Raw genomic sequence first — 8143 nt, 5'->3', positions numbered from 1 at the left:
GAGATGTGGTAGATGGAGAACCCCTGGGTTTCTGGACTGACAATGAACTTCTACCTCCTTTGCTTGACAAACATTTACAAAGTGCAATAAACACTCTGAAATAATAGCTTTTGTTTATTAAGCGGTAGATGTTATTATAACCTCATTTTACAAACAAAAATGACATGTAGAATGGCTTAGGGACTTGCCCCAAGTCATAGTGCAAATAAGTGACAGAGGTAGGATTTGAATCCAGGACTGTATAGCTTTTAGACTCACTCATTCCACTTCATCAGAGACCTAAAGATCACCTAGGTGCTTGTTAAAAACTCAGAATCCTGAGCTACCCATTCCACCTTGGACCTTGGGACTCAATCTCTGGGATATAGGGCCCAGGAATCTGTATCTTAAATAAGCATTCCGGGTGCTTCTGATGCATGCTGAAGTCTGTGAATATCACCGTGTAGCCTCTCACTGTCCTAGTTGGAGAAACATCCCTCCATGGGCCCTCTGAGTCTTCCCCAGCTACACTAAGATTTCTGGGGGGCAGAAAGTAAGGGATCACATACTAGGTGGCCTCAGAAACAAGATGGTCATACTTAATCCTTTGATCATGAAATACCTTAGTTTCAGTCCTGGAAGCTCCATTACAGCAAATGAAGTCATGGATCTGGTACTTGAAGACATTCCTCTGAGAGAGGTCCATCCTCCCAGCCACAGACATGTGTGGATACATGGGGCTAAGGCAGGGGATGCCATGAGACAGAGGCCCAGATTCTACCTCAGATCTGTTCTCAAGCCCTAGGAACTTCCCGCAACATCATTCAAGGCTCTAGACCACAGAAGGGATCTTGGAGATCATCTTATACAACTGTTCCATTGTAGAGCTAGAAAGCTTGAGGCTTAGGGATAGGACTGCTTGCCCTACAGTCCCCCCTGCCCTGGGGTGCTGGTTGGCATTGGGAAGGGTAGTGTTTGGGCAGGTGGCCTGAGAGCAATACCTCTCCGCCAAAGGCCTGCTCGTTGTAAGGCAGATCTGTGAGGCCGGCACTCCTGTTTGCTCAGCATCTGTGCCAGGCTAGGCCTCGCCCTGGACAAACACAGCCTGCCGAGCGGCAGGCACCAAGCTCCTTTGTTCTTGGGTTGATAGCAGGGCTAGTAGGGCCCGTCCTCACCGGATGTTGGCACCATGGTTCCCACGGGAATGCTTCCTGATCAAGAGGCCGATAGACTGAAGGGCACCGAGGTACTGGCTACAACAGCCTGGGGCAGGAAGGTGACCACCTGCCAACAGAACGGATGTGAGAGAGGAGCAGGTGGAGGTGTGGGGACTGAACGCCAAGCCGGTTAAGGAAAGCTGGGACACCTTCATCTCTTTGGGAGCAGGTGGGCAGAAGGTCCAAACCATCTTTCCAGGCTGAGGAGGTACCAAAGAACCCAGGGAGCAGGCTCTGACACTTGATTTGGAATGAAGGGAAAATATCCAGACTGAGGTCAAGGTTCTTCTCACTGAGCCCACCATCCTTTGCCCATTTGAGACTGAAAAAAGCTTAACATGTAAGCAAGAGTTTGAGCTTTGGGATCAGAGAGACCTGAGTGCAAATTTTGGCATGGTCATTCACCAGCTGGGGTATTCATGATAAGAAGCTGAACCTTTCTGAGTCCTAGTACCCACAGGAATGAAGGTGGGGGGATGACCATACCTCCTTGTCTATTGTGATGCTCTGGCTCGAGGGCCAGGAGCATAGCAGGTGCCTGTTATATATATGGTCCCTATGACAATTAATACACAGTGGCCAGAACCTCTCTGGAAACCCTGTCTGTTTGGGGACAACTAGAGGAATTGATTTGGGGCTTAATGCCCCCTGCACCTGTGACCAACTTCACATTGTCTTTTAAAAAGATAATAAATATGTGTTCCTGGGCTTGTGGGCTGGAGATTGTTGCAAGAAAGTCAAAACTGGGAGAAGAGAGCTTGGAGGCAATGAAGGATGGCGGGGCTGATTTGATGAGTGCTTTTTGGGCTCCTGTCAAAGACCAGGGTGGAGGCAAGGAGACCAGCAAGGTGACCACAGGCAAGAGTTGATGATGACCGGGCTGGTTGTAGCCCAGTGATCTGAGCAGCAGCATGGGTGCTTATTTATAGGAAGAGAAGTAAAGACTTGAGGAGGAGCAGTTTGGGTGGGGAGGGGCTGGGGGATGAGGACTGAAGGTATCATTTTGGACTGGCTAAGTTTAGGCCTGTCAGACATCCAACTATGCACATGAAGCAGAGAGCTGGCTTCACGGCTCCCACCTCCTCCACTGACCATCTCCCTTGCCATCTATACAGCCTCAACTGTGGTATCTCTCTGTCCCCTGGAGGCTTGATCTCAGGGCTTTTGCACTGGCTCTTCCTTCTGCCTGGGTGCTCTATTTCTCTGCTTTCTCTCAGAATTAAGATCTCTGCTTAGATGTCACCTCCCTAACCAGTTTGCTTTCTTCCCTCCTCTCCTGCACCATCACTGTCTAGCCCATTGCACTATTTAATTTCCATATACTACTTAGCACTAATTGAAGTTATACTGTTTAGTCATTAGCTTACATGTGTGTTATCTGTCTCCTTTCTAGACTGTAAGCTTCTTGAGAGCAGGGGCTTGCTTTATTTACCACTGAATCCCTGGTATAAGGCCAGTGTGCTGTATGAAGTGGCCCCTCAATGACAATTTACTGACCGAGTCAGTAAGTATGGCCAATATGTGGTGTTTATGCTGCCATTTTTTTTCCCCAAGCCCATGGCAGGCCCTGCTCATTGATTCTGAACTCTTTCTTCAACGTGATGCAGACAGCCCTGGTCAACCCATCAGGTTTGGCACAGGAAGTCAAACCTACCTGCCATCCCTGTGGTGAACAAAAGTCCCCTTCTAGCTACCTGTGTGACTTTGTGAGAGTCTTTTAAAGCTGAGTCTTGAACTTCAGCTTCCTCATGTGATGTCTCCTCCGAGATGTAGAGGAGTCTTTCCACCCCTCTTGGATGGGCGGGGCCTCCAGGCTGGAACCTGCTGCCACGTGCAGACAAGGCTCTAGGTTCCTGTCTTTCCCCTGAGTCACAACCGCTCCTGCGCCTTCCTCTCCCTCTGTTCGCGCCCCCACCGCCATCCGGTTTTCTCACCAGCCCCAGAAGATGAGGCTACAAGGGACCTTTGATACCTGGCCCAACAAAACCTTCCTTTTCAGATGAGGAAACTGAGATCAGAGAAGGACAGTCACTGGAGCCAGAAATCCAACAAAGACTAGCTGTCCACACCCAGTGTTTGGGCAGCAGCCATCCCTTCCCCGGAACCCTGGCGGGGCCTGGGCACTTGCTGTCAGCACCTCCTCTCCATGATAGGGAGCCGGGGGCCCCACAGCTTCCTTGTACTCAGGCACATTCCCAAGCCCCAGGAGGCGCGCGCGGCCTGGCCTCCCTCCAGGCCCTGGCAGTTGGCGGGAGAAGGATGCCCTGTGGATTCCTGGCTCCTTCCCCTGCTTCCGAGCTGCTTGTTGGAAAGAGGTGAGAAAGGTGCAGGCCTCTTCCTTCACAGTTGCTTTTGGAAATTGCCTCAAGTTGTTTGGACCAGGGCGAGGCTCTAAGCTGTTGCAAAGCCAATTAATACCCTGTTGGCAGTTTCTCGCCTTCGTCCTTGTCCGATCCAACCTGGATCATCCCCTCCACTCTCTTGAAGCTATTCCGCAGCCTCTGACAAGAGCTCCGTTCTGGCTTCCCTTGAGGAAAGGTGGAGGAAGAAATGGATGAGTATTGACTAAATCTCTCTGTGATCTTACGTGGAGGTGCTTTAAATGTCTCCCAGAGAGGGGACGCTTCGGTTGCCTTTGAGCCTGCCTGCACAAAGCCCTTGTTTGCAAACTGTCTTTTCTCGTGGAGCAGCCGCACTTCCTTTTCTAGGAGCTATTTGGGGAAACTCTAATGTTTGCGGGAACAGAGAGCCAGCTCCTGCTCAGGAGGACAGTGAGGACCCAGAGGCATCCAAAAGTGCTAATTAAGGACCAATACCCATAGACATCTGGGGAAAGTTAAAAAAAAAAAAAATGGAAAAGGCTTGGGCTTTCATGTTTAATGAGGAAGGAGGGAATATCAGGGACTAAGGGAAATTTCTGGGAGACAGATTTTGACTTGATATTGAACATTTCAGCTTTCAGCCCACTTATTGAACAGTTACTGTATGCTGTGGGGCACAGACATAAATGGGCGCCAGCCCACTCTGCCCAGGAGAGGGGTCACAGAAGCCTTCCTGAGGAGGCAGGCACCGAGCTGAGACCAGGCTGAGGCCCGGAGAATAAGAAAGATCAGCAAGGCTTCTTGGCCCTAGAAACACAATGGAAGCACCTGGCGAGCTTTTTGTTTTTTGTTTTCTGTTTTTAAAGAAGGATGCCTACCCCCAGAAAGACTGGTTTGGGGCAGGACCTGAGCACTGATATCTTTGAAAAGCTCCCCAGGTGGGTCTAATGTTGGGGGCAGGTGGGGAGATCATGAAGTATGTGCTGGGGGACAGTCCAGGAGTCACCGGTGACACTGTCAGCCGTAACCACATTGCCCTGTTAGGGAGTCTGGAGCTCAGGTGAGGGAGATGGGAAGCCCCTGGTGGGTTTTAAGGTTCAAGCAGGGGGTTAAGTCAGTCCCATTTGCTTTTTAAAATTATGCCTTTTAGTCTAGCTTTCTCCCACTCCCCTCCCTTACACTCACCTGATGTAGAAAGGTCCCTACAGAGGCCCACTCAGGACCACCAGAATCAATGAGGCCTCTGTCTGGGGCTCTCCTTTCTCCTGCCAGGCCCGGCCTCGGTGCCCGGGCAGTGTGGGTCCTTTGTACCTGCCTCAGGTGGGGAAGGGTCATCAGGATGCCCAGCCCCTTTTCCTTGCTTGTCTTCTCTCCCCAGCACCTGCCCAGGTAGTGGCTCTGGCCAATTCATCCTGGGCTTCTTTCCCAGCCCAGCCAGAAATGGTGCCACATCCACCTTAGGGTTCCAGCAGGTACTATCCAGGCGAGGCATCTTCTCCTCTCTCTTTTCCAAAGCTACCACTCTTGGGTCAGACCTAACGGCCTTTTGCCTCTCAGAAAGCTTTTTTTTTTTTTTTTTCAGGCCTTTCCAGGTCTCTGCTGCTGCTCCCAGAACCCTCCGTGTGATGCCCTTCCTACTTCCCTCCAGAAGGAGAACACAGTGAGAGAAAGCAGGGCTTCAGAGCCCATGGCACTTGGCTTAGAAATCTGACACCACCTCTCTTGAGCTTTGTGACCTCGGGCAAGTCACTTCAACTCTTTGATTCTGTTTTTTCACTTGTAAAACTACACAATCTCATGGGACAGTTCTGAGCATTAAATGAGAGAAGTATGTAAAGGCTTGAATGGAGTACCTAGTACCTAGTAGGTCTTCAATAAATGCTAGTACCACTCACTATCATCATCATCATCATCATCATCATCATCATTATTGCTAGGACGGAGCCTGAGAGGGTGAGGGTTTCCACCTCCTACAGGGATGCAACCATGACACCAGATAGGTGGGGTCTCAGCCTTCATGCAGCTTCCAGTCAAAGAGATCTACGATGTGACAAAGCACATTTGGGAGGCCAGCAAGGCTGTGCTCAGAAGATGCTATGGCCTCTGAAATATTGACACTGACTTACCCAAGTAAGGGAAGGGAGGAGAAGCAGCAAGGCCAGAAGAGGCGGACAGAATCAGACTGATGTGGGGCACCTGGTTGGCTCAGTCAGTTAAGCGTCGTGGAATCAAGCCCCAGGTCGGGCTCTTCACTGTCAGTGTGGAGCCTGTTTGGGATTCTCTCTCTCCCTCTCTCTGCCCCTCCCCCCTCTCTCAAAATAAATAATTTTTTAAAAATCTTAAAAAAAAAAAAGAATCACACTGATGTGCAGTAAGGAATGAGATACTTCCCCCATATCTTCTCACACAATTGCAGAACCCAACAAGTATGCTGAATTACTCCCAAATGCTGTGATTCCCCAGACTCGATCTGCAGATCCACAGACTTTTGTCAGGCTCATACTACACAGTGTCCCTGGGGGACACCACCTTTGCCTATGGCTCTTTTCCATGTCCCAGATCCCACCTGTCCACTGGCTCCTGGACACGTCTCCGTTTCGGTATCAGATCCAACATGTCCTCAAATCCAGTATGTCCAAAATTATACTCCTCTTCCTTCTCCCCCAGCCCCACCAGTTCCTTCTGGGTCTGTATCTCAGTGAGGGACAGACAGTTCCATCTACCAGGTGCCCACACCCAAAACCAGAATGTCCGTGTAGACTACTGTCCTTCCTTCACACATCCTATTAGTCATCAGTCATGACAGATTTTAGCCACTTAACGTCTCTTTTCACGCTCTCTCGTGGTTCATATCCTCATACCCATACTAACTACTGCCCTGGTGTAAGCTAGTCCTTCCTCTCCTGCCTGTTTGGTGGCAGTTACCTTCCAACTGGTCCCCAAACTTTTGACTACTATGATATTTTGTAAATTATCATTTGTGATTAAGTGAAGCACCTCCACCAGCCACCTATCCTTGGATAGAGAGTCAGAATGTGGGCTCTAAAATCAAACAGGTTGGGTTTAAGTCCTATCACTCACTAGCAGTGTGAATTTGAGCAAGTTATATAACCTCTCTGAGCCTCAGTTCCTCACCTGGAAAACAGGCATACCTATGTGGTACACGGTGGCTATTTTTGTCTGCCCCCAATATACTCCTTCCTTCTCGCTCTTCCTTTGGGTCACCACTCCTCCTCAACTCCACAGAGAAGAATTGCCAATACACAACCTGATCCCTGATCACAGGGGTGGGCACTGGCCCAAATCAGGCCAGTCGGAGCCTTCTCTTGGGAACTGGACTCTTGTGAGAAGTCACAGGGACTGAAGGTAGCTGGTGCTGAGCCAGTAAAGCAGTACCCTCTAGACAAGGTCCACACAGAGCCGTGGCAAGCCCTGGTCCTGTCCCAGTCCATCCCAAATCCTGGCCTGGCTACTCATCTTTTTCTTCAATTCTGTGAACTACTCAATGTCTTCCCAACATATTCTCTCTCTCTCTTTCCCTCCCCACCTCCCTTCTCACCTCTGCTCTTCCTCTCTCCTTTTTTGCTTAAATTAGGGCCTATTTCTGGCCCTATATCCTAAAATCTACACTATAGCACTGTTGCCAAGATGAAATGGGCCATGCCCATCAAGCCCAGTTCCAAGAATGTTAGCTTAGGGTTGTCCTGGAACCAAAGCCTGCTTGGAGGTGAGGCTCAGTGGGGGGCCATTCAGGGCAGCCTTGGGCATTGAGTAGATGGTGAGCCATGTAAGGGCAGAGAAGGCTGCGGACCACTGACCTCCCAGCCTGCACAGTGTCTGACATCTAGCATCTAGCATCTAGTAAACATCTGCCGACTGTTGATGTTCAGAGTCTACAGATATAGCCACCTGCCATGCTTGCAGAGGGGATCATCCTTGTAAAACCTGGCTGGCCTGTGGTTATTAGAAGTGCCAGAGTCACTGCTCCTACAAGAGCAGTCCTGGCCTCCAGCTCAGAACTGGTCTTTTTAGGAACTGCTCAGGCTTCAGTGTGGTGGCCCTGCAAAGCTGTTATTTTTTTCTCTTCAAGATCAGCTCAATCCCCCCACTTTGGGAAACTGCTTCTGCCCCAGTCCAATTTGGTGATTCTAGTGAACCCTCCGATCAGTGTACCCCATGCCATGGTCCCAGGGGTGATCCAGGGATCAGGGGAGACCATGGAGGTGCCTTCATTTCCCAGGCAGCTGTTGTGAATTGGGGCTTGCTGGTTGCCATCCTCCCTAAACATGGAGACAGTCTGGTTACTACAAAATGAGACAGAAGAGAAGGACAGAAGAAAAAAGAAGACTTGCCATCATCACTGAGTTCCTCCATCCAGTCTGCTTCTGGGACCAACCCCTTCCAAGCAAAGGATTGGCTCATTTCTTTTTTTTTTAATTTTATTTATTTATTTTGAGAGAGAGAGAGAGAGAGAGAGAGAACAAGCACAAATAAGGGAGGGGCAGAGAGAGAAGGAGAGAAAGAGAATTCCAAGCAGGCTCTGCACTGTGAGTACAGAGCACCCCGTGTGGGGCTCAAACTCATTGACACATAAGATCATGACCTAAGCTGAAATCAAGAGTCAGA

Source organism: Lynx rufus, unplaced genomic scaffold (assembly GCF_022079265.1).
Source record: "Lynx rufus isolate CCGP_SWC_20201006 ecotype Redwood Valley unplaced genomic scaffold, mLynRuf1.p SCAF_5, whole genome shotgun sequence".
Taxonomy (NCBI): Eukaryota; Metazoa; Chordata; class Mammalia; order Carnivora; family Felidae; genus Lynx; species Lynx rufus.
This window is presented reverse-complemented; position numbering follows the sequence as displayed.